Source organism: Phocoena sinus, chromosome 2, assembly GCF_008692025.1.
Source record: "Phocoena sinus isolate mPhoSin1 chromosome 2, mPhoSin1.pri, whole genome shotgun sequence".
Lineage (NCBI taxonomy): Eukaryota > Metazoa > Chordata > Mammalia > Artiodactyla > Phocoenidae > Phocoena > Phocoena sinus.
The window spans coordinates 122,355,792-122,382,654 of NC_045764.1; positions in this window are offsets into that span (position 1 = coordinate 122,355,792).

Sequence of the window (26,863 nt, forward strand, 5' to 3'; positions counted from 1 at the left end):
CATTTCTATTGCTACATAAAATATTACCACAAACTTAGCAATTTAAAATAATTCAAATTCATTACTTCACAGTTCCTGTATGTCAGAAGTACAGACAGGGCTCAAGTGGATTATCTGCTCCAGGTCTCATAAGACTGAAATCTATGTGACAGCTGGAGGAAGGGTCTCATCTGAGGCTCAGATGAGAGGCTCTTCCAAACTAATGTGGTTATTGGCAGGAGTCATTTCCCTGCAGTTGTAGAAGTCATAAACTGTATCTTCAAGACCATCAGAATAGCATCTCTCTGATGCTTTGACTTCTTTTAAAGGGCTCATCTGATTAAATCAGGCCCACACAGAACAATCTCCTCTTTGATTAATTCAAAGTTAACTGATTAGTAACTTAATCACAGGAATATTAGCCCATCATATTCACTGGTCCTGTCCATGTTCAAGAGAATTTGATAAAACAGGGCATGTACATTCAAATTTTATAGTATAAAATTTTATAAATTTTCAAATAAATATTTTATCAGCAATATCAAGCAGATAAAAATGAGTAAAGATATAGAATACTAAAACATTATCATTAATAACTTTGACTTAATGAACACACATAGAACTTTGCATCCAAAAATTGTATTATAAGAAAAAAAGGATTTTTAAAGATGTACAATACAAATTAGACACAAAAGGAAAACATGGAAACTTGCATAGCTCTATTGATATCAGAAGAAATAGATTATATTACATACTTACTAATACCACTTTGGTTAAATCTAACTTAACTATTAGTACCATAAGAAAGTAAAAGAAACAAATAATATGGTTTTGAAAAGTACTTTAAGAAACTGTCATTATTATGTATATGTCTGCATAACTGTTGAGAGAAATGATTAGAATTAATAAGATTGAATTTCTTTTAATATTATTTTTAAAAAGTTAGTTTGTTATAAAGTAAAAGTTATTTTTTTATATATAGTAACAACAGGCAGGTAGGTAGAAAGGAAAAAAAGAAACAGGAGTCGAGGGAGAGGTTTTAGAAGCAGTTATGATTGGATTCTGAGCCACCAGCTTATATTGTTTACTAATGCCTTGTGTTTATTAATATCTACTTAGCCTCAGCCTTATACATATTATTTCCATTTCACAATCTAATTCTATTGTGTCCCTCCAATTACATATTTCATTAAATCACATAATAACCAGTTGAGGCAATCCAGGCTTAGAGTACCACGGTCAGCTGTTGAGTTGTCTTCCATGGCCCATGGAGAATACTTGCCAGTAAAGAAGGGCATGGCCTTTCTCTAAAAACCTTAGAGGTTGTATTGTGCTTTCTCTAAGTCACTTGACAGATACATCTCTGTCTGCCATAGATCCTCCCAATACTAGGTCCTAGACCCAAATAGAAGGGGGACTTGTGCTACAGGTGATCTTGCTCTATTCTCACTTTAGGCTAGGAGCTGTATGGTAGATCTAGAACTTGGGTCAGTGCAGCTCACCACGAGTTGTTACATGTTGTCTTCCAGATCTTATGAGACCTACTTACTACCGTGTCTCTCTTTAGAGCAGGCAAGGTAAAGTGCAACAATTTTTTCTCACTTTAGAAGGGATGTCTTAACATGGCCCAAATAAATGAACATTAGAAATTTCATCCATGTGACAGGCCCCTGAGCTTTAATAAGATATAAAATCTAAGAGCTTCCCTGGTGGCACAGTGGTTGAGAATCTGCCTGCCAATGCAGGGGACACGGGTTCGAGCCCTGGTCTGGGAAGATCCCACATGCCACAGAGCAACTAGGCCCGTGAAGCACAACTACTGAGCCCACACGTCTGGAGCCCATGCTCAGCAACAACAGAGGTCGCGATAGTGAGAGGCCCACGCACCGCGATGAAGAGCGGCCCCCGCTTGCCACAAATAGAGAAAGCCCTCGCACAGAAACGAAGACCCAACACAGCCAAAAATAAATAAATTTTAAAATAATAATAAAAAAAAAGATATAAAATCTACCCTCTAGAATTCATGTTTCTTATTAAGGCAAATAGGGTCCTTAGTTCTTTAAACTCACCAGGTCTGTAGTGGGATAAAGACAACTACAAATGCTTTGACATTCCTCGATATGTAAAATTGAATTCCCTTCCCCTTGAATCTGGCTGGCCTTAGTGACTGACTGGCAATAGACGTAATGCCACAGGACTTGCAGGGCTAAGTCAAAAGACTTGGAGACTCACCGCCTTGAACCTTTGAAATGTTCATTCTTTGTCACTGCCTCTTGGACACTCCCTCTCAAAACCCAGAAGCCATGCTGTAAGAAGTCCAGGTCACATGAAAAAGTCATGTGAGGTGTTTGGTCTATAGCTCCAGCTGAGTTCCCAGCTGATAGCCAATATCAAGGCCAGCCATGTGAATGAACCATCTTGGATGTCCAGCCTAGACAGGCTTTCAAATGACTAAATCCCCAACCAAAATATGAATGCAACCATCATGTGTTCTAGTCCTTCCCAAATTCCTTATCTCCAAAGCTGTGAACAAAATTAAAATGATTGTTTTAAGCTGCTACGTAATGGGTAATTTGTTATGCAGTAAGAGGATAACCAAAGAAAGGTCTAATTAGCATAACATCATCAGATATTCTCTGGGATGTCATCACTATCAAGTTATTCCCAGATTATATTATGATAGAAAGCAACAGAGTTGATGGGGCCCTGAGTCAAGAAATATATACTTTTGTCACTGTCATATGAGAGTAAAATGATTTTGATTTTCTTTAACGATATAGATGGATGAATAAGTATTTGCTAGAGAAACAGTTTCATATAAGGTACGAGTGGCTATGCTTGTTTATGCCAGTAAAGATACAACAGCTGGAAATGGAGAAGAAACCAGCAAAGATTTAGAAAAAGAAAGGGTAAGACAAAATCAAGTGAAAAGGCCCTAAGCCAAGTGACAGAGTGTTTCATGAAACACTTACCTCTGGTGGGGAGTAATGAGATTACAGAATGAGGAGGAGTAGCTTTAATGGTATTAGTGATGTTTGGTTTCATAACCTGAATAGTTTACAGTAGTAATCACTTTATTATTTGTTTTAGTATATAGTATTACTTTCATATGTAATAAATACCTCACAATAAAAAACGAAAATAAGTTAAAAATTCATTGCCAAGAAAAAACATTGTGGCATGGGAGAAAAGGGAAACAATTCTTTTGACAGGTTTCTATAGAAAAGAATCCACCATGGAAGGCAATTATACTGTGAAATGAAGGAAAGAGAGACATACATTAACAGTTGAACTTGTCTCTAGCTCTAGAAGCTATGTAACAGATATGCTACCCCAAACTTATTACTTGTACTTAACCCAAGACAAATTAGTAATTTGTGAAGTGTTCATTTGGCAAAAAGTTAAATATTCTATCTGTTAGAAAAGCGTGATATGTTAAGCCTTACATAAATAACCAAATCTTCCAAAAATTTTTTAATGAAACTTGCTAAAAATGTACAACAAAAGCTGCAATATTAATAGAAGAACAACAATCAAAATGAAACCCTTTGGGTTTATTCATTTATTTTATAAATATACTAGAGGAAAAAACATAATTTCCTCTTAAAAATATAAAACTCATTTTGAAAACCTTTCCCCCTTAAGGAATAATAATTCATTAGGAACACAACATTTCCAAAGTTGTGTTTCCCTTTGTTTTAACATTAAAAACTCCATTTAAAAAAATCTTGTGCTTTAAAAACTGCTTTCCCAATGAGGGAATAGAGTAAACTTTCAGACAGAATTTCTGTGGCTGAATCCATTTTAAACAATGACAGGAAGCAGTTCTTTTTCCTGACCCATAATTGGAGAAGGGTCATGGCAAGGAGTACGGAAGGGAGAACCTAAAGTAGACACCACGTGGCAAGCAGCTCAGCAATAAGATTTACTCTTTTTATTACCAAAGATAAACAGCAAAATACCAGCAGCAGCAGAATCTCTCTCTCTGTTTCTCTGTCTCTGTCTCTCTCTCTCACACACATACAAACACACACACTTCTTTCAACTGCAGCTTCTTGCAACTTTCTTGAAGAATATGATGTAATTGTCTTAGCAGTGGTTAAATAATTGACCTCCACTAATGTTGGAGATTATTTACTCAAGTCCTATTTGAATGTGTGTCAAGGGAATCATTTCAGAAGAAAGCAAGTAGGTTTCCTGCAGTTCCTGAAGGATGTACTGCTAGCCTCCAGACACATGCAGGAGGTAGAATTAGACCCACTCTTTGGGATAATTTTCTATATTAAAACTGCTAGGGTGGAAGAGAGACATTCACTAATCCCTAAAGATATCATTTTTGGGGGTGGGGGTTAAATATTTTTTAACATCTTTATTGGAGTATAATTGCTTTACATTGTTGTGTTAGTTTCTGCTGTGTAACAAAGTGAATCAGCTATACGTATACTTATATCTCCATATCCCCTCCCTCTTGCATCTTCCCTCCACCCTCCCCATCCCACCCCTCTTAGAAATATCATCTTAAACCTGGTTTGTATATATCTGAATCTGTAAGAGCAGTTTACTGGATCCATTCAAAAACCCTATTGATTTAGTTATTTAAAATGTCAAGCTGATAATTTGACATCATTCTGGCAAAAAAAAAAAATATATATATATATATTAAGGGTTTTTTTGTAATTTTTGAAGTCACATACACATTGACTATGAATGGTGATGACATGATATAAATATTTTTATTGAAGCAACCCATTTTGCCCACTGATATACATGCTTACAACTGGAAAACACCATTATCTAAGTTTCTCCTATCTTCTATTTAAATGGTTCATTTCCTGTGGAGATTTAAAAATATATATTATGGGGTAAAATTATTTTTATCCATAAAAAAGGAATATTTTGATCTATGCTTCCATTATGGCAAGATTATTCATATCTCCTTTTAACAATTTATTATAGTGTAGTCATCAATTTTCCAACTAAAACATCATCTTCTAAATTGATTACATTCCTTAGCATCCACATTTCTTTAGAGAAATAAAACATTACCATTATCACTTTCATCTAAGGTCTTGCCTTACATTACTAATTACTATATACAGCTGTGAAGTAGCATGCACACCTATTCAGAAGCTTATAGCCTCAAAAGTTTAGTACAATTGCAGCTGAATATAAACAAAACTTATACTCAACCAAACAAAAGTAAACGTGCAACTTGTTTTATCATTTTAAGGCAAAGTATGAATACCCCAGAAGGAAATACAGATAAATGTATTAATTCAGTTCTTAACTACAATTGTATAATGAGCATTTATCATGTAACTGCCTTCTGAAATATTAATATCTGTTAGTGAATTTCAATGAGCTTGAATTTCTATAAATACACTAGGGCAGATATAATTAAATATGTAATAATCATTTGTTTAATGTCTGCCTACTAGACTATAAGAGAAAGGCTTGCCTTTATTACTCCTGAGCACTCACTGGTTAGTGTTGAATGACTGAATAAATACATGATTGATTGAATTATTATATATCATAATGTCTGGTTTAAGTCAAAATTTTTTACCTACTGATAAAATAGCATTCTATATCAAAAACTTATTTTTCAGAACAGAATGATAAACAACTTTAAGTCACATATTTGATCTGACTCTTTCTGCCTCAGGTGATTCAGAATATGTTTATATAATTTTTAAGATTATCAACAAAATTTTAAAAAGATCATTTGGGGGGAAATATGAAGACCCCCCAAGACTAAACTCAATGAAGAGTCAGCCAAGTTCAGCATGAAAAATACAAGAGAAGACAGTTCAAGGCTATACTCCTTATAGTACAAGGCAGTAAAGATACTTGAAAGAAATCACTGCCCCCAAATCACACTGAGTAGTAATCAACTATTCATCTATTTGTAATATCAGCCTTGCTCTACAAACTATAAATATATGCAGTGTAAAAGGTTTGTAAATATCCACACACAGTAAATATACGTACATATCTAAAAGAAATGGCTTTGGGTATTCAGTCTAGTCCTATTTCCTTCAACTCTCCTACATATATGTGAAAAAGACACTCTTTTCTTTATATGAGGACCATTCTTATACTCACTCAGTAAACGTACCCCTTAATGATGAGATGATCTGCACAGTCTAGCAAAAGAGTGGATTAGGAAAAACACAAGGAGGAAGTGGAGAGGGAAGGAAATATCTATTGAGCTCCTACCATATACAATGTCTCATAATGGTTACTTTTATTTAAGTAACTCTGAAAGGAAAGCAACAGGTTTCATTGAAGCTCACTATGTAAGTAAGCTACTGGTAGCTTTTTCTATTCAAGTTCTTTATACTTCGCCCTAGTTTGAAAATAGTTTCATAGGTAGCAGGACAAACCATATAATCACAGTGTTGATAAACACAAGCCCACTGGAAGGCAATGTCAGTGTCCACACAACTGGTCACCAATGCAGCAAGAATCAAGACGTGACCAGGGAATATTGATGACAATCCTAGGGCAATTCCTGAGAGCTAACTTAGCTTATGTACAACAACAACAAAAGGTGAAAATGCTAGCCAAGTTAAGGTTGATTCTAAAGATAGATAAAAAAGACAACAAATTAAACTGTATGGCATAACAAAAAAGTATTTATAATGGCAAATCACATGTTTTCTTTTTTAACAATGAATTCAGCTGTGTTTAGCTAAACTGAATGAACATACTAACAAAATTAAAACCTTTTTGTGGTATCTTAATAAAACTAAACTCATAAAAATAAGTTTTGAAGTGGTTTGCTATAATTTAATAGATAACTTATACAGAAAACTGTATCCAAAAGATATAGTTATACCAATACTAAAAAGGGATTTTTTAAAATGAGGTGAAAATATGCAAAAAATAAAGAAATAATATAATAAATTTTTAATGACCTGAAGAACTTCAGTTTTTCAGATGAAAAGACATTTCCTGGGTTTCCCTGGTGGCGCAGTGGTTGAGAGTCCACCTGCCGATGCAGGGGACACGGGTTCGTGCCCCGGTCTGGGAAGACCCCACATGCCGCGGAGCAGGTGGGCCTGTGAGCCATGGCCGCTGAGCCTGTGCGTCCGGAGCCTGTGCTCCACAACGGGAGAGGCCACAACAGTGAGAGGCCCGCGTATCGGAAAAAAAAAAAAAAAAAGAAAAGACATTTCCTGGTACCAAGCATTATTAATGAAAAGGAAGCATATTAAATATATCCCTTTTTTATTCTAATTTCAAAAATAAGGGAAAATCCTAAATTTGAGCTTCAAAGAGAAAACCTTTCAATTCAAAAATCAACCCATCCAAGCTACTATTCTCATCTGAAAGTAAATGAATGAAACTCTCAGGCACATAAGTACTTGTGGAATTATAGAAAGTATACTCCTTACATATACCTTCTGAAAAAAAAAAATATGATAGATGTATCTAACTAAGCCAAACTAATCAAAATATTTTATGAATAGTAAAAATATTTGATAAATATATTGTTGCATTGAATAATGACACCTTCATATTGAGTTGCCTTTTAAAATATGAGGTTATTACTAGGTATCTAGTGAAATAACAATCATATGCACAAGACGATAGGTGGTCAAGGCTTTAGTATGTGAATGCTTTAGTTCCAAGTTATTAACTTCTGCAATAAGACAGACCAGATTGGGCCTTCTGAATATTTTCCATCAGAAAGGACATCTAACCTCCTGGTCCAGGAAAGAGGTATCACCTTTTTCTCCTCCCCTTTCCAATGAGCTAGGCTGTTAGAAATCTAAGACTGAAATATCTCTAGTTTTATAATCCACTGAGTGAAAATTCAATGTGAAACAAATATCAATTAGCTCACTAAAAGGTGAAGTATGTGATTCCTTGTTTTAGAGTAAATTGAAAAGCTTTACAAGGCACTGGAAGAAAAAGGACACTTACCAAGAAGTGAAGCCACTCAAGAGGGTGTATCTGCCTACACAAAGTAAGGATTTTCCATTGGTGGCTTATCTTCAGATGGAAGTCAGAGATTTTGGGTCACGAAAGACAGTCTAATAAAGTATCTTCTTAAATACAGGGTCTTGATGTTATATTACTCCAAATTATTTTATAACTGGGTTTAATTCAGAACTACTAAAAGAAAGATAATTTTATAATAATAAACTATGGTTTGGGAAGGTAGTTTATCTTCTGATATAATACTTGTCTGGTTTCCAGGAGGAAAAAAATGAAGTTCAATGTACTTATCTAATAATTAAAGCTAGTGTTTCACAAGATGTTTTCCCATATCATGTCAATAAATATTCATCAGAAACGTGGTTCTTTTGGATTTTACACAGCTGTTAGTAAGCTAATACAAGCACAGAATCTTCAAGACCCTTGCATTTGCAATTCATTAGTGGAAAGCTCTTCAGAAAAGGGAAGGATATGTAGCATTTCTAAAATCTATTTGACAAAGAATATTTTCTTAGAAAGATATTAAAATTTCTCAAATAGCATTCCATGGAACCCATGCTTAGAACTGCTGCCATATATATCTCAAGTATTATATGAACTCAAGCAATAGTTTCCACCATCATTTCAACACAGCAATAACATACAGTCCTAATCAAAAAGTATTGAATGTTGTATCTGTTAGTTCAGTTATGTGCCCAAGTACCTGAGAAATGGCCCAGTTCAAAAATAATGGTTGAACAATTAACCAGAGAGAATACATACTAGTAAGTCTAATCCTAACCATCTTTAGTACTTAAATGAGGAATCATCTATTTAATACTAAATTCATAGAGAATGAAGGCTCTTAAAAATACAATAAGAGTGTTGGGGCCAAGGGCAGGCCACCCTAAAATATGCCTCAATGGCATTTTTTTAAATTGAAGCATAGTTGATTTACAATGTTGTGTTAGTTTCTGGTGTACAGCAAAATGATTCAGTTATATATTCTTTTTCATATTCTTTTCCATTATGGTTTATCACAGCATACTGAATATAGTTTCTTGTGCTACATAATAGGACCTTGTTGTTTATTTTATATATAGTAGTTTGTGTCTGCTAATCCCAAACTCCTAATTTATCCCTCTCACACCCACTTTCCCCTTTGGTAACCATAAGTTTATTTTCTATGCCTATGAAAATACTCTGTTTCTGTATTGTAAATAAGTCTATTTGTGTCATATTTTAGTTTCCACATGTAAGTGATATTGTATGGTATTTGTCTTTCTCTGACTTACTTCATTTAGTATGATAATCTCTAGGTCCATCCATGTTGCTTCAAATGGCATTATTTCATTCTTTTTTATGACTGAGTAATATTCCACTGTATATATATATACCATATCTTCTTTATCCATTCATCTGTCAATGGACACTTAGGTTGCTTCCATGTCTTGGCTATTGTAAATAGTACTCTTATGAACATTGGGGTGCATGTATCTTTTTGAATTATCATTTTCTCCAGATATATGCCCAGGAGTGAGATCACTGGATCATATGGTAACTCTATTTTTAGTTTTTTAAGGAACTCCCATAATGTTCTCCATAGTAGCTGCACCAATTTACATTCCCACAAACAGTGTAGAAGGGTTCCCTTTTCTCCACACCCTCTCCAGCATTTGTTATCTGTAGACTTTTTAAATGATGGCCATTTGAACCAGTGTGAGGTGGTACCACACTGTAGTTTTGATTTGCATTTCTCTAATAACTAGCGATTTTGAGCATCTTTACATGTGTCTGCTGGCCATATGTATGTCTTCTTTGAAGAAATGTCTATTTAGGTCTTTTGCCCATTTTTTGATTGGGTTGTTTGTTTTTTTGTTATTGAGTTGTATGAGCTGTTTGTATATTTTGGAAGTTAAGCCCTGTCAGTCTCATCATTTGCAAATATTTTCTCCCAGTCTGTAGGTTGTCTTTTCATTTTATTTATAGTTTCCTTTGTTGTGCAAAAGCTTATAAGCTTGATTAGGTCTCATTTGTTTATTTTTTGTTTTATTTCTATTGCCTTAGGAGACCTAAGAAAACATTGGTACAATTTACGTCAGAGAATGTTTTGCCTATGTTCTCTTCTAGGAGTTTTATGGTGTCATGTCTTATACTTAAGTCCTTAAACCATTTTGAGTTTATTTTTGTGTTTGGTGTGAACGTGTGTTCTAACTTCATTGACTTACATGCACTGTCCAGCTTTCCCAACACCACTTTGCCGAAAAGACTTTCTTTTCTCCCTCAGTGGCATATTGATTATTTTGAATTAAACTTACTTAAGAGCCAGCTAATGCAAGAGGGACACTTTGATCCTCCTCTCTGTCTCCCTGAAAGCAGGCACCTGTCATGTGAAAGGTGCACTCTCTGTATTTGGAGTGGAAGGACACCCTTATCACCAGAGTTAGGGAATTTGGACTGAGAAGACTATATAAACAAATTTTGTTACTTCTTTAATTTAGTACTCCAAGTCCAAATTCTGTTTAGATTCTGTACTACTTAAGCACCCAAACCTAAGTTTCTTTGTCCTGTCAATTCCTCACAAATTCATTGTCTTTGTGGAAAAGTATAAAAGGTACCAGCTTTGGCCACTTCTTAGGTCCCATTCCTATGAGACTTCCACGTGCACAAATTTTTTTTTTTTTCTCCTATTAATCTGCCTTATGTCAATGTTATTATCAGTCCAGCCACAAGAACTCAAGAGCAGGAAATTTCCCCTCTCCAACATTAACAACAATATACAATTTTTAAAAACTGATATCATACAAGGACACATTGGCTTCAAGACCTCTGCATTTGCAATTCCCACTTCAGGGAAAGCTTTTCCTCCAGACAGCTACTTGGCTCACTCTCGAAATTTCTTCAGATCTTAAAAATCACTTTGTTAGAGACCATCCCTGACACACCTTTGTAAAATAGCAACTACCCTCCCCACTCCCAGCCCTTCTTATACCCTTTACTCTGTTCTATGCTCTTAACACCATCCAACACATTGCTTTCTTCCTGTCACTTCTTCATGAGAACATAAATTTCAGAAAGTAAAGACAGTATTTTTCTCAGTTCTCTAATACTAGGGCATAGAGAATTGCCAGGCACATAGAAGACATTCAATATTCATCAAATGATAGGTGAATAAATGAATATTTTAAATGTCTATTGGAGATGCAACATAGGTAGTTATTTTTTTCCTTATGCCGTACATCAATTCTGTACTAAGAAATGAAAACGGGAGACCTCTTTTTTGAGCATAGCTTCATCAGTTTTATCATTAGTATCCAAAGGATACTCACCCAGAAAAATGGGCAAAGAACATGAATGGCAATCCAGTATAGAAGAAATAAAAATTAACCCATAAATATGTAAAGAATATCAAATTCAAAAATAATCAAAGAAATATATATTCAAAGGAGAAAAAAAGCTCTTTACATTTTACTTCAGGAAACATTTTTTTTGTTAAAATGCAGTTTGGGCAAGCCTGTGATGAAAGGAGCTCTCATATGCAACTGATGGCCATATAAACTTGTATAAAACACATTTGTACAAAAATTTTTGATAAAACTTTCCCCTAGCTTTGACCCAAAATATATAGCTTTTGGCTCAGCATTGCCACACATTGAATTTTACTAGATATACATAAATATTTATGACAAGAATTCCCATTGCATCAATATAATAGTAAAACATTGCAGTAAAAAATATAAAATTACTATTTAGTCACTATATTATAAAATATAATAGTAAATATATTAGTAAAGTAAAATATAATAGTAATATATAATAGCAAAATAGTAAAACATATAAAACAAACAAAACAAAATATAATAGTAAATGTTCACTAACAGGATATATTATTCTGCTTGTGCTGCCATAACAAAATATCACACTATCAAAATATCACACTGGGTGTGATAACAAAATAACAAAATATCACATAACAAAATATCACATATCAAAATATCACACTGGGTGACTAAAACAACAGAAATTTTATACTCATGGTTCTGGAGGCTGGAAGTCTGAGATCAAGGCACTATCAGGGTTGATTTTCGGTGAGGCTTCTCTCCTTACCCTTCATGGTGCCTCCATTTTTGGGTCCTCACATGGTCTTTCCTCTGTGGAGAGAGAGAGAGAATGAGCTCTGGCAACTCTTGCTTGTCTTATAAGCTTGCCAGTCCTACTGAATTAGGACTTCCACCTTTATAACCTCATTTAACCTTAAATCCCTCCTTAAAGGCTCTATCTCAAAACACAGTCACATTGGGCGTTAGGGCTTTAACATAAGAATTATGGGAGGATACAATTCAGTCCATAAGAGAATGACTAAATAAACCACTGTACAATCACAATATGAAATATTATGCAGCTCTAAACAAGGGCTTACATTTTCTAAGAAGACTTAGTAAACTAGTAAATTTTAACAATTATGACTAGTGAAAAAAATTCATTAAAAAAACATAATAATCTCAAGTTAGTTTAAAGAAACTCATAATATTTTTAAAAACCTAATGTAACATATATTTGAAACAGCTCTATTAAATTGTTTCTTAATCAGTTGGAAAGGATTTTGCCTTACTTTTATTTCATTGTCCTTAATGTGTGTGCAAATAGCTGCTAAAGAGCAAAGTACTGTTTAAGTTCTTTTGTAGCCTAAAATACATGAACAAAAATATTTTAAAAATTTAAAATAAATAGTGGAAAAGATTTAAGTTGGCATGCTGTCAAACAATACAACAGAAAGAAATTTACATAGGTAAGCCTCTCAATACCTCCCTGCATTGATCTGATATGAACCCAGGGGCTAGGAGCTTAACATATCAATAAATTCAAATAATATTTACATCAGAGAATTGACACTATAGTAAAACATACTCTCCCTCATGGCTTTTTATCAAAGCATTTACTTCATGTGCAACATCTAGATCAGAAAAGGGAAATGTACCAACATCCCTTTCACTTCGAAAATATATGAAGTTAATAAACGTCTCCCAAAGATTAACAGACAGCAATTCAGATAACATAAGGAAGGCAATTCATCTGTTCCTAACGGTTTCTAATTTTTTTATTTTATTATCTTTGCAGCTTTAGGGTCCCTGTCTTACATAATGAGAGTCTGAATGAATTGTAAACTTGGAATCCTCCATTTGTTAAATCAGGGCCCTGTCAAAAGTACCACATGAGGTACTTTTGTTTTTATAGTCAGCAGCCAGAGGCACAATGCCAAAGCCAGGTAGTTCTGTGTTCCCAACTCTTAGAGAGATAGATGTACAGAGAATACAGAAAAATCTATCGTAAGATTGGAGTACATACAGCAATCTGTCAACAAAGTGAAACGAGGAGAAAGAAAAAGTATCCTCTAGTGTTTTGGGTGAAATAAAGGAATATTCATTTTAAGAGCCAAGGCTAAAATTTTTAAACAAACACACAACCCTACCTAAGTAATAATATGAAATATATGACAGATATTTGCCTTAACAAAGTTAACAAAGTCAAATTTATAACAGATTCTTTTTAAAGCCTGATTACTTAAATTTTAAAGTCACAAAGCAGCATACAGCTAACATTTTAAATACTTTTATTACTATTACTGGCATTAGTCCAAACCGTGTAATTAGCAGTAATTCTTAAATAAAACCAAACGTGCTTTTTTATTATGTTGTGCACAATCACCATAAATGTATGTTCATAAACATACATAAAGCAAGTTATTTTTTCTTGCTTACCTGAGATTTTCTGAATTCAGTGAGATAATGCTTTAATGATGGGAGATATTTTTGCCTCAGTGGGCCTGGTGTTAGCTAACGATATCTCATTTTTATTGCAGTGAATAGTATATCAGTTGTAAAGAAAGGTTACACATTTTTAAAATTTATTTATTACACATAGTGTATTACATATAAATATATTATTGGGTCCCTACACCAGGTTAGGCAATGAGGATTAAGTCATGAACCAAACACACATGATCACAACCTTCAGAAAGCTGATAGTCTTAAACTGACCGGACTGAGAATGAAAATTAACTATCTCACAATACATCTAGAAATTCAAAGTATTCTCAAATAAGATCTCAACAGAATACTTATGGAACATTAAAATCTAATTGTAAAGTGCATATGGGAAAAAATTAGCAAATACAGTCAATAAAACGTTGCCTCATCAGCTATTAAAATAAAATATGTAGTAATTGTAAATGAGAGAGACCTTCAAGATGGTGGAGGTGTAAGACGTGGAGATCACCTTCCTCCCCACAAAGACATCAGAAATACATCTACATGTGGAACAACTCGTAAAGAACACCTACTGGACGCTGGCAGAAGACCTCAGACTTCCCTAAAGGCAAGAAACTGCCCACTTACCTGGGTAGGGCAAAAGAAAAAAGAAAAAACAGAGACAAAAGAATAGGGAGGGGACCTGTACCAGTGGGAGGGAGCTGTGAAGGAGGAAAAGTTTCCACACACTAGGAACCCCTTCACTGGCAGAGACGGGGGGTGGGGGGTGGGGGGCTTGGAGGGGCGGGAAGCTTTGGAGCCACGGAGGAGAGCACAGCAATAGTGGTGCAGAGGGCAAAGAGGGGAGATTCCTGCACAGAGGGTCAGTGCTGACCAGCACTCATCAGCCTGAGAGGCTTGTCTGCTCATCTGCTGGGGCGGGTGGGGGCTGGGAGCTGAGGCTTCAGCTTCAGAGTTCAGATCCCAGGGAGAGGACCGGGGCTGGCTGCATGAACACAGCCTGAAGGGGACTAGTGCAGCACAGCAAGTCGGGAGGGAGTCTGGGAAAGCAGTCTGGAAGTACCTAAGAGGCGAGAGACCACTGTTTCAGGGTGCGCGAGGAGAGGGGATTCAGAGCACTGCCTAAACAAACTCCAGAGAAGGGCACGAGCCGCGGCTATCAGCACGGACCCCAAAAACAAGCATGAAAGGCTAAGGCTGCTTCTGCAGCCACCAAGAAGCCTGTGTGCAAACACAGGTCACTGTCCACACCTCCCCTCCTGGGAGGCTGTGCAGCCCACTACTGCCAGGGTCCTGTGACCCAGGGACAACTTCATCAGGAGAACACACGGCGCCCTCAGACTGTTGCAACGTCAAGCCGGCCTCTGCCACCACAGGCTCGCCCTGCATTCTGTACCCCTCCCTCCCCCCGCCTGAGTGAGCCAGAGCCCCTAATTTGTTGCTACATTAACCCCATCCTGTCTGAGCAAAGAACAGATGCCCTCAGGCGACCTACATGCAGAGGCGGGGCCAAATCCAAAGCTAAACCCCAGGAGCTGTGTGAACAAAGAAGAGAAAGGGAAATTTCTCCCAGCAGCCACAGGAGCAGTGGTTTAAAACTCCACAATCAACTTGATGTACCCTGCATCTCTGGGATACCTGAATAGACAACGAATCATCACAAAATTGAGGTGATGGACTTTGTGTGATTTTCTCTGTACAGCTTTGTTTTACCATTTGTCCTAGGGTTCTGTCTGTCTGGTTATTTTTTTGTTCTTTTTTTTCTTAGTATAGTTTTTAAGTGCTTGTTATCATTGGTGGATTTTTTTTTTTTTTTTTTTTTTGGTTTGGTTACTCTCTTCTTTCTTTTTTTTTAAATTACTTTTCAATTTTTTTTATTTTTAATAATCTTACAATTTTTCACTTTAATAACTTTATTTTATTTTCTTTCTTTCTTTTTTTTTTTTTACCTTTTCTTCTGGGCTGTGTGGCTGACAGGGTCTTGGTACTCTGTCAGGGTGTCAAGCCTGTGCTTCTGAGGTGGGAGAGCCAAGTTCAGGACATTGGTCCACCAGAGACCTCCTGGCTCCACATAATATCGAATGGTGAAAGCTCTCCCAAAGGTCTCCATCTCAACGCTAAGACCCAGTTCCATTCAATGACCAGGAAACTACAGTGCAGGACACCCTATGCCAAACAACTAGCAAGACAGGAACACAACCCCACCCATTAGCAGAGAGGCTGCCTAAAATCATAATAAGGTCACAGACACACCACCAGACATGGTCCTGCCACCAGAAAGACAAGATTCAGTCTCATTTACCAGAACACAGGCACCAGTCCCCTCCACAGGAAGCCTACACAACACACTGAACCAACCTTACTCACTGTGGGAAGACACCGAAAACAACGGAAACCAAGAACCTGCAGCCTGCGGAAAGGAGACCCCAAACACAGTAAGTTAAGCAAAATGAGAAGACAAAGAAACACACAGCAGATAAAGGAGCAAGGTAAAAACCCAACAGAACAAACAAATGAAGAGGAAATAGGCAGTGTACCTGAAAAAGAATTCAGTGTAATGATAGTAAAGATGATCCAAAATCTTGGAAATAGAAAGGAGAAAATGCAAGAAACATTTAACAAGGACCTAGAAGAACTAAAGATGAAACAAGCAATGATAAACAACACAATAAATGAAATTAAAAATACTCTAGATGGGATCAATAGCAGAATAACTGAGGCAGAAGAACGGATAAGTGACCTGGAAGATAAAATAGTGGAAATAACTCCAGCAGAGCAGAATAAAGAAAAAAGAATGAAAAGAATTGAGGACAGTCTCAGAGACCTCTGGGTCCACAATAAATTCACCAACATTTGAATTATAGAAGTCTCAGAAGAAGAAGAGAAAAAGGAACTGAGAAAACATTTGAAGTGATTATAGTTGAAAACTTATCTAATATGGGAAAGGAAATAGTCAATAAAGTCCAGGAAGCACAGAGAGTCCCATACAGGATAAATCCATAAGGAAACATGCCAAGACCCACATTAATCAAACTATCAAAAATTAAATACAGAGAAAAAATATTAAAAGCAGCAAGGGAAAAGCAACAAATAACATACAAGGGAATCCCCATAACGTTAACAGCTGATCTTTCAGCAGAAACTCTGCAAGCCAGAAGGGAGTGGCAGGACAAATTCAAAAGTGATGAAAAGGGAAAACCTACAACGAAGATTACTTTACCCACCAAGGGTCTCATTCAGATTCGATGCAGAAATCAAAACCTTTACAGACAAGCAAAAACTAAGAGAATTCAGCACCACCAAACCAGCTTTACAACAAATGCTAAAGGAGCTTCTCTAGGCAGGAAACACAAGAGAAGGAAAAGACCTACAATAACAAACCCAAAACAATTTAGAAAATGGTAATAGGAAAATACATATCAATAACTACATGGATTAAATGCTCCAAAAAGACATAGACTGGCTCAATGGATACATAAACAAGACCCGTATATATGCTGTCTACAGGAGACCCAGTTCAGAATTAGTGACATATACAGACTGAAAGTGAGGGAATGGAAAAAGATATTCCAAGCAAATAGAAATCAAAAGAAAGCTGTAGTAGTAATTTTCATATCAGAAAAAACAGACTTTAAAGACTATTACAAGAGACGAAGAAGGACACTAGATAATGATCAAGGGATCAATCCAAGAAGATATAACAATTGTAAATATTTATGCAACCAACATAGGAGCACCACAAAACATAAGGCAAATGCTAACAGTCATAAAAGGAGAAATCGACAGTAACACGATAATAGTACAGAACTTTAACACCTCACTTTTGTTAATGGGCAGATCATCCAAAATGAAAATAAACAGGTAAACACACCCTTTAAATGAGACATTAAACAAGATGGATTTAACTGATATTTATAAGACATTCTATCCAAAAACAACAGAATACACTTTCTCCTCAAAAGCGCATGGAATACTTTCCAGTATAGATCGTATCCTGGGTGACAAATCAAGTCTTGGTAAATTTAGGAAAATTGAAATCATATCAAGTATCCTTTCTGACCACAACGCTATGAGACTAGATATAAATTACAGGAAAAAAAACTGTAAAAAATACAAACACATGGAAGCTAAACTATACGGCACTAAATAACCAAGAGATCACTGAAGAAATCAAAGAGGAAATCCAAAAATACATACAAACAAAAGACAATGAAAACACAATGACCCAAAACCTATGGGATGCATCAAAAGCAGTTCTAAGAGGGAAGTTTATAGCAATACAATCCTACCTCAAGAAACAACAAACATCTCAAATAAACAACCAAAACTTACACCTAAAGCAAGTAGAGAAAGAAGAACAAAAAAACCCCGAAGTTAGCAGAAGGAAAGAAATCATAAAGATCAGAGCAATAATAAATGAAAAACAAATGAAGGAAACAATAGCAAAGATCAATAAAACTAAAAGCTTGTTCTCTGAGAAGAAAAACAAAATTGATAAACCATTAGCCAGATTCATCAAGAAAAAAAGGGAGAAGATGCAAATCAATAGAATTAGAAATGAAAAAGGAGAAGTAACAACTGACACCGCAGAAATTCAAAGGATCATGAGAGATTACTAAAAGCAACTCTATGCCAATAAAATGGACAACCTGGAAGAAATGGAAAAAGTCTTAGAAAAGCACAACCTTCTGAGACTGAACCAGGAAGAAATAGAAAATACAAACAGATCAATCACAAGCACTGAAATTGACAGTGTGATTAAAAATCTTCCAACAAACAAAAGCCCAGGGCCAGATGGCTTCAGAGGTGAATTTTATCAAACATTTAGAGAAGAGCTAACACCAATCCTTCTCAAACTCTTTCAAAATATAGCAGAGGGAGGCATACTCCCATACTCATTCTACGAGGCCACCATCACCGTGATACCAAAACCAGACAAAGATGTCACAAGAAAAGAAAACTACAGGCCAATATCACTGGTGAGCATAGATGCAAATATCCTCAACAAAATACTAGCAAACAGAATCCAACAACACATTAAAAGGATCATACACCCAGATCAAGTGGGGTTTATCCCAGGAATGCAAGGATTCTTCAATATACGCAAATCAATCAATGTGATAAGCCATATTAACAAATTGAAGGAGAAAAATCATATGATCATCTCAATAGATAGAGAAACAGCTTTCGACAAAATTCAAAACCAATTTATGATAAAAACCCTCCAGAAAGTAGACATAGAGGGAACTTACCTCAACATAATAAAGGCCATATATGACAAACCCACAGCCAACATCGTTCTCAATGGTGAAAAACTGAAACCATCTTCTCTAAGATCAGGAACAAGAAAAGGCTGTCCACTCTCATCACTATTAGTCAACATAGTTTTGGAAGTTTTAGCCACAGCAATCAGAAAAGAAAAAGAAATAAAAGGAATCCAAATTGGAAAAGAAGTAGTAAAGCTGTCACTGTTTGCAGATGACAGGATACTATACATAGAGAATCCTAATGATGCTACCAGAAAACTACTAGAGCTAATCAATGAATTTGGTAAAGTTGCAGGATACAAAATTAATGCACAGAAATCTCTGGCATTCGTATACACTAATGATGAAAAACCTGAAAGAGAAATTAAGGAAACACTCCCATTTACCACTGCAACAAAAAGAATAAAATACCTGGGAATAAACCTACCAAAGAGACAAAAGACCTGTATGCAGAAAAGTATAAGACACTGATGAAAGAAATTAAAGATGATACAAACAGATGGAGAGATACACCATGTTCTTGGATTGGAAGAATCAATATTGTGAAAATGACTATACTACCCAAAGCAATCTACAAATTCAGTGCAATCCCTATCAAACTACCAATGGCATTTTTCACAGAACTAGAACAAAAAAATTCACAATTCATATGGAAACACAAAAGACCCCGAATAGCCAAAACATCTCGAGAAAGAAGAATGGAGTTGGAGGAATCAGGCTCCCAGACTTCAGACTATACTACAAAGCTACAGTAATCAAGACAGTATGGTACTGGCACAAAAACGGAAATATAGATCAATGAAACAGGATACAAAGCCCAGAGATAAACCCTCACACATATGGTCACCTTATTTTTGATAAAGGAGGAAACAATATACAGTGGAGGAAAGATAGCCTCTTCAATAAATGGTGCTGTGAAAGCCAGACAGCTAAATGTAAAAGAATGAAATTAGAACACTCCCCAACACCATACACAAAAATAAACTTAAAATGGATTAACGACCTTAATGTAAGATCAGACATCTATAAAACTCTTAGAGGAAAACATAGGCAGAACACTCTATGACATTAATCACAGCAAGATCCTTTTTCACCTACCTCCTAGAGGAATGAAGATAAAAACAAAAATAAACAAATAGGACCTAATTAAACTTAAAAGCTTTTGTACAGCAAAGGAAAACAGAAACAAGACGAAAAGACAACCCTCAGAATGGGAGAAAATATTTGCAAATGAAGAAATTGACAAAGGATTAATCTCCAAAATTTACAAGCAACACATGCAGCTCAATATCAAAAACAGAAACAACCCAATCCAAGAAAGGGCAGAAGACCTAAGTAGATATTTCTCCAAAGAAGATATACAGATCACCAACAAACACATGAAAGGATGCTCAACATCACTAATCATTAGACAAATGCAAATCAAAACTACAATGAGGTATCACTTCACACTAGTCAGAATGGCCATCATCAAAAAATCTACAAACAATAAATGCTGGAGAGGGGGTGGAGAAAAGGGAACCTTCTTCCACTGTTGGTGGGAATGTAAATTGGTACAGCCACTATGGGGAACAGCATGAAGTTTCCTTAAAAAACTAAAAATAGAAGTACCATACAACCCAGCAATCCCACTACTGGGCATATACTTTTAGAAAACCATAATTCAAAAAAAGTCATGTACCACAATGTTCATTGCAGCTCCATCTACAATAGCCAGGACATGGAAGCAACCTAAATGCGCATCGACAGATGAATGGATAAAGAAGATGTGGCACATACATACAATGGAATATTACTCAGCCATAAAAAGAAAAGAAATTGAGTTATTTGTAATGAGGTGAATGGACCTAGAGTCTGTCATACTGAGTGAAGTAAGTCAGAAAGAGAAAAACAAACACCATATGCTAACAAATATATATAGAATCTAAAAAAAATAATGTTTCTGAAGAACCTAGGGGCAAGACAGGAATAAAGATGCAGAGGTAGCGAATGGACTTGAGAACATGGGGAAGGGAAAGGGTAAACTGGGACTAAGTGAGAGCGTGGCATGGACATATATACACTACCAAATGTAAAATAGATAGCTAGTGGGAAGCAGGCACATAGCACAGGGAGATCGGCTCAGTGCTTTGTGACCACCTAGAGGGGTGGGATAGGGAGGACGGGAGGGAGACGCAAGAGGGAGGAAATATGGGGATATATGTATATGTATAGCTGATTCACTTTGTTATAAAGCAGAAACTAACACACCATTGTAAAGTAATTATACTCCAATAAAAATGTTTTAAAAAATCGTAAATGAAACAGTATGAACTGGCACTGGAATTGATGAAGATATAAAGGGAGCACAATATAGGTGTCATATAAAATCACATGTATAAAACTTTAGTCTAAATAAAAGTGGCATTGACACTAGTGAGGAAAGAATAGATCATTTAAGAAATTACACTGGGCAATCTGCTATCCATGCAAAAATCATATCAGACCCCTGACCCATTCTATTTATCCCTACACACACACACACACACACACACACACACACACACACACACATACACACATCAAATTGATTAAAGGGTTAAACATTAAAGTAATTAGTAAAGCATTAGACTCCAAATATTTTAATTATATTGAGTTGGAAATGAACTTTCTAAGCAAACACAAAAACTTCAATGATCTGTATGAAAAGACTGACATTTTAAACCTCAAAAATTTTAAACTTATCTACTATAAAATATGCCATAAACAAAGTTAGAAGACTGCTTATTGGATTTTCCACTAATCATGGCACATTGGAGCCTCACCTGAAACCCCATTACAACAACAGAAAAAAAGATTATTTTTAAGTACAGGGAGGGAAAAAAACTATAAGGATAAATAAAACCAACACAGGAAAAAAGAAAATAATTGACAAGAAACAGAAACTTTTGGAAGTTTGAACCCATGTGAGGAAGCAGACTCTTAGGCTTCCTAAGAGAATTGGAGAAATTTCTCCCAAATTGGATAAATCTTAGGAGAAAGCTAATCTGTGTCTAGAATATGAGAAAGGAACAAGAATTGGGAATGGAGTGGGTCTACATAACTTGTCATTTTCCAAAACTCTAAAGTATTCAATGTTTTATACATTTGACTCAGAAAAGTGTGGGTTTGAACTACACCAGTCAACTTATATGCAAACGTTTTTCAATATTAAATACTACTGTACTACACAGTCTTTGGTTGGTTGAATCTGTGGATGCAGAGGAACTAGGGGTCTGAGGTCACCAGCAAGTTTGGGGATATATTAGTTTGTGGAATTGCCTTGTTTTTCTAGTTTGCTGAAAGATTTTTATCATGCATGGATATTGAAATTATTAAATGCCTTTCCTGTATCTATTTAGACCATCTCATGGCTTTCTTCTTGCATTGTTAATGTGGCAAATTAATCAAATTTACACCAACATCCCTTCCTAGAATAAACCCCATCTAGTCATGATACATTTGTTTTATATATCACTGGACTTAACTTGCTAATGTCTTGATTGATCCAGGAACTTCCACATTAAAGTAATAGGATTTTCTCAGAAGAAAACATCAAATATTATATTTAAATGTTTTATGGAACTGAAGGATATGATTTTTCAAGTTAAAAATTCCACAGAATTTCCAACATAAGGAATAAGTAAGTCACACTGAAATTCATCACTGTGAAATTTAAGAATATTGAAAACAAAGTAAATATCCAAAAGACTTTCAGAGAGAGAAGTTAAAAGACTCAAAAGCAAATGAACAGGAATCAGAATGGCTTCTGACTTTTCAATAGTCACATGGCAAGATAAAAGACAATGGATCAATATCTTCAAAATACTGAAGGAAAATTATTGTCAGCCTAGGATTTTATATCCAGTTAAACATTTAATCAAATATGACAGTAAAGAGATGGGATGATGGTGTGAAAGGAAAGCCTAAGGCAACAATTGTCTCTCCTCTATTTCATTATTTTGTTCATATGTTGAAGAACCTGGGCCATTTGACAGGTAGATTTTCCACAGTATTTGTTTTGCTAATTGTATACCCACAGTGCAGTTCGACCTATTCTCTGAATTTCCTGCAAATTGGCATCTGGATTAAGATGCTTGACCAAACTCAGATTCGATCCCTTTGACAAGGAAAAGGGTTCTGTCATCAGGATGCATATTATATCAGGTCACTTCCTTTCTGATGCTAGCATAGGTTGATGCTCAGGACTGGATCCATCAATTCAGTGAGGTTGTAAAAAGGTGATATTCTAATTCTATCATTTTTTTCATGTATTATCTGCAATAATTTTATAATAAGACACTTCTATGTGGTTATATAGTGGAATGGTTCTTATGTAAATGCTCAGTTCTTACTTTTATTTAACCTGTTTTCAAGATAAAGAATTGGTTCTCTCTAGTTTTCAAAATGTAAAAAAATTAGGGTTTTTAAAAAATATTATAAACTCATGGATGAAAAAGTTTATGAGTTTAAATCCAGTCTTAATGCTTATCTTTTTTTAACCTCAAATTGTGAAATCTACACCTAGTGAAAGATTCTTTAAAACAGCTCCTAAGTCTTTTTGATATGACCATAGTATGTTTGATAGTTATATGTCAACATGTTCCAGGTTCATCTGTTACAATTCTTACTCTAAAATCAGCCATCTATCCAAGAAGCCCTGGCTCCTTTTAATGAGAAGTAATATTTCAGTTTGGCAATCTGTACAAAGCATGCTCATTCCTGATGATTTGGTCATTGTTTCCTTTTCAGTGGACAGAATGGGATATAGATAAATATAGATAGATATTGATAGATAAAATACCTTATGAGCTAATAATATTTCCAATTCAAAAACAGTATTACAGGGTTCTTGCCTAAATTCATCTACATTACTCTATCTCCTTTCTTCCATACTGAGGATTATGGTTCTCAAGAACACAGATGATGAAATTAGGTTATCTCATAATTATTTTTTTATCCCATATTAAAAATACAAATGTTTCAGAAATAAGAATATTAACAGGACAACCACTGATTATAAAATAATAGAGGCAGTTACTTTTTTGGCATATATCATCTCCACACTTTCTTCATTTTTATGATTATATTATGTTTATATTGTTGAACCATATATCCACTATATATTGCATATTATAATATCCTTCTCTTCATATTCTCATTTAATCTTAGTTTTACCAAAAAACATACATGATTATCTCCAGTCTTATATCAATATCTCAATTAATTTTGATACTCTGAAATTAATTTTGTAGTAGATTCCTTAGAAATAACTTATGGAAATAATACTCCATGATTTCTTGAATAATGATAACAATGTGTGTGTTTCCTTTTTATCTGAAGGGCAGCTTTTCTGGCTAAAAATCCTTGGCTCACATATGCTTTCCCTAAATATATTACTATATTTTCTTTGGCACAAAAAATTTTTATCAGAAAGACTGATGATGATTCCATTTTATTTTTCTTCTGAGTTACATGTACCTTTTGTGGGTGGATGCCCAAATGATTTCTTTTCCTTTTCTTAAAAGTCCAGTAAATTTACTGAAATATATCTTTGTGTTAGTCATTTTAGGTTAATACTATCAGATATATGGTGTGTTCTTTTAATACTTTCAATATGTACTTTTTTTTTATTTCAGTAAGTTTCTCTTGAATTATAGTTTTTAGTATTTGCTATATTCTCCTTGCTTTGAGTTTCTTTTTTAGACTCCTATTTTCCACATGTGGTGTTAGTTGTATGTTATATTAGTTTCATATGGCTGCTGTAACATATTACCACAAACTTAGTACCTTAAAACAGCAGAAATTTATTCTCTCACAATTTTGAAGACCAGAAGTCCAAAATCTGTATCACTGGATCAAAATCAAGGTATTAGCAGGGCCACCCACCATCCCTCTAGAAGCTCTGTGGGAGAATCCTTTCCTTGACCCTTTCAACTTCTAATGGCTGCCAGCATTCCTTGGCTTGTGTCCACATCACTCTAATCTCTACCTTCATCTTTACCACATTGCCTTCTTTTTTATGTATCATCAAATCTTCCCTTCTATCCCTCTTAGGAGACATGTGGTTGAATTTAGGATTTACCCTGATAATCCTGGATAATCTCCTGATTTCTCAAGACCCTTAACTTAATCACATTTGCAAAGACCCTGTTTCCATATAAGGTAACATTTATAGGTTCCAGGGATTAAGACCTGATACCTTTGGGGGAGGGGGGCAATGAGGGGAGAGAAGCAAGGACACTGTTCACCTACCATGCCTGTCTTCAATATTTGTTTCTTTTTATATTTCTTCTAGTTTAGTCTTCATTTCTAAAACGTTTTTTCTTTTGTTTCTAATTTTACTTGAATTCTTTTTCCCTTTCTGAGGCTTTCTAATTCAGATTTATGTTGTTCTTTAAAGTTTTTAATCATTTTCTTAATGTCTTTTGGCTTATTTTAAGATAATATATTACATTTTTTTTTTTTTTTTTTTTTTTTTTTTTGCGGTACACGGGCCTCTCGCTGTTGTGGCCTCTCCCATTGCGGGGCACAGGCTCCGGATGCGCAGGCCCAGCGGCCATGGCTCACGGGCCCAGCCGCTCCGCGGCATGTGGGATCCTCCCAGACCGGGGCACGAACCCGTGTCCCCTGCATCGGCAGGCGGACCCCCAACCACTGCGCCACCAGGGAAGCCCTATATTACAGTTTTGATCTGCAGTTTGAACAAACCTTACTGACAGACTTTAATCTCTGTAGAAATATTCTTTTCTCCTTATACTCATTTTTCCTATGGCAACTGTATCTGAGATTTGATCATTTTTATGTATTTCATTTTTGTGTAAATTTCATTTTTCTTCACTCTTAGTAGACTTTTATTCAGGTATTTTCTAATGTCAAAAAGCCCTCTCAGGCTTCCCTGGTGGTGCAGTGGTTGATAGTCCGCCCGCCGAGGCAGGGGACACAGGTTCGTGCCCAGGTCTGGGAAGATCCCACATGCCGCGGAGCGGCTAGGCCCATGAGCCATGGCCACTGAGCCTACGCATCCGGAGCCTGTGCTCCACAATGGGAGAGGCCACAACAGTGAGAGGCCCGCGTACCGCAAAAGAAAAAAGAAAAAAAAAGCCCTCTCTTCTCTTGCTTTTGTATAGTGTTAAAAACATGGCACCTTGTTTTCTGAGATTCTCTGATGCCTTTGCCCTATCCTCTAATTATATTTCCTTTTTTACTCCTGTCTCTGTCAATTTACATCCCGATGTCAGTATTTTCCCCTCATGGTAGAGACCTACCTTGAAAAAGAGCCCTAGAACATCAGTTTAGAAAGTTCCTGGGACTATACTGCTCCATACCCTATGGATCTGAACACAAATCCCTTACACTCACTTTAAAGAGTGTTAACACCCACCCCCAGTTGCAGCTGCTGTCCTAATGTTTTCCCACTCATTTTCAAGTTGACTATGTTGGAGTTTTCCTGCTCTGGGCAGAGGTACCAGACTCCCAGAACTGCACACCACACAGATGCATGCCTGGGGGCAGCCAGCCTCAGACCAGACCCAGGACACTTCTGTTTTCATTTTTCCCTGCAGCTCCCTAAGGCTTGGATGTCCCTGGGCCAACAGAGCTTGTGTTTTAGGAATTAAAGCCCCCAATTTAATCTAGTATTGGTGCCCTGGGCTCTATCCACCTAAACCCAAGGGGTGGGCCTCAGCCACCATCAGACTTGAAAGCACGCCACTGGCCAAGCAGATGTTGAACTACCTCCTACTCCATTACAGCTCTCAGCTCTCTGCTCCCTAATTGCACACACATATGAAAGCCCAGCCTAGGAAAAGATGAAATGAGACACGAAAAGACAAGAGACAAAACAAAACAACTTTCTCCCACCAAAAGGGTAACTCCCTCTGCTTTTCCTTGCACACATGTTGA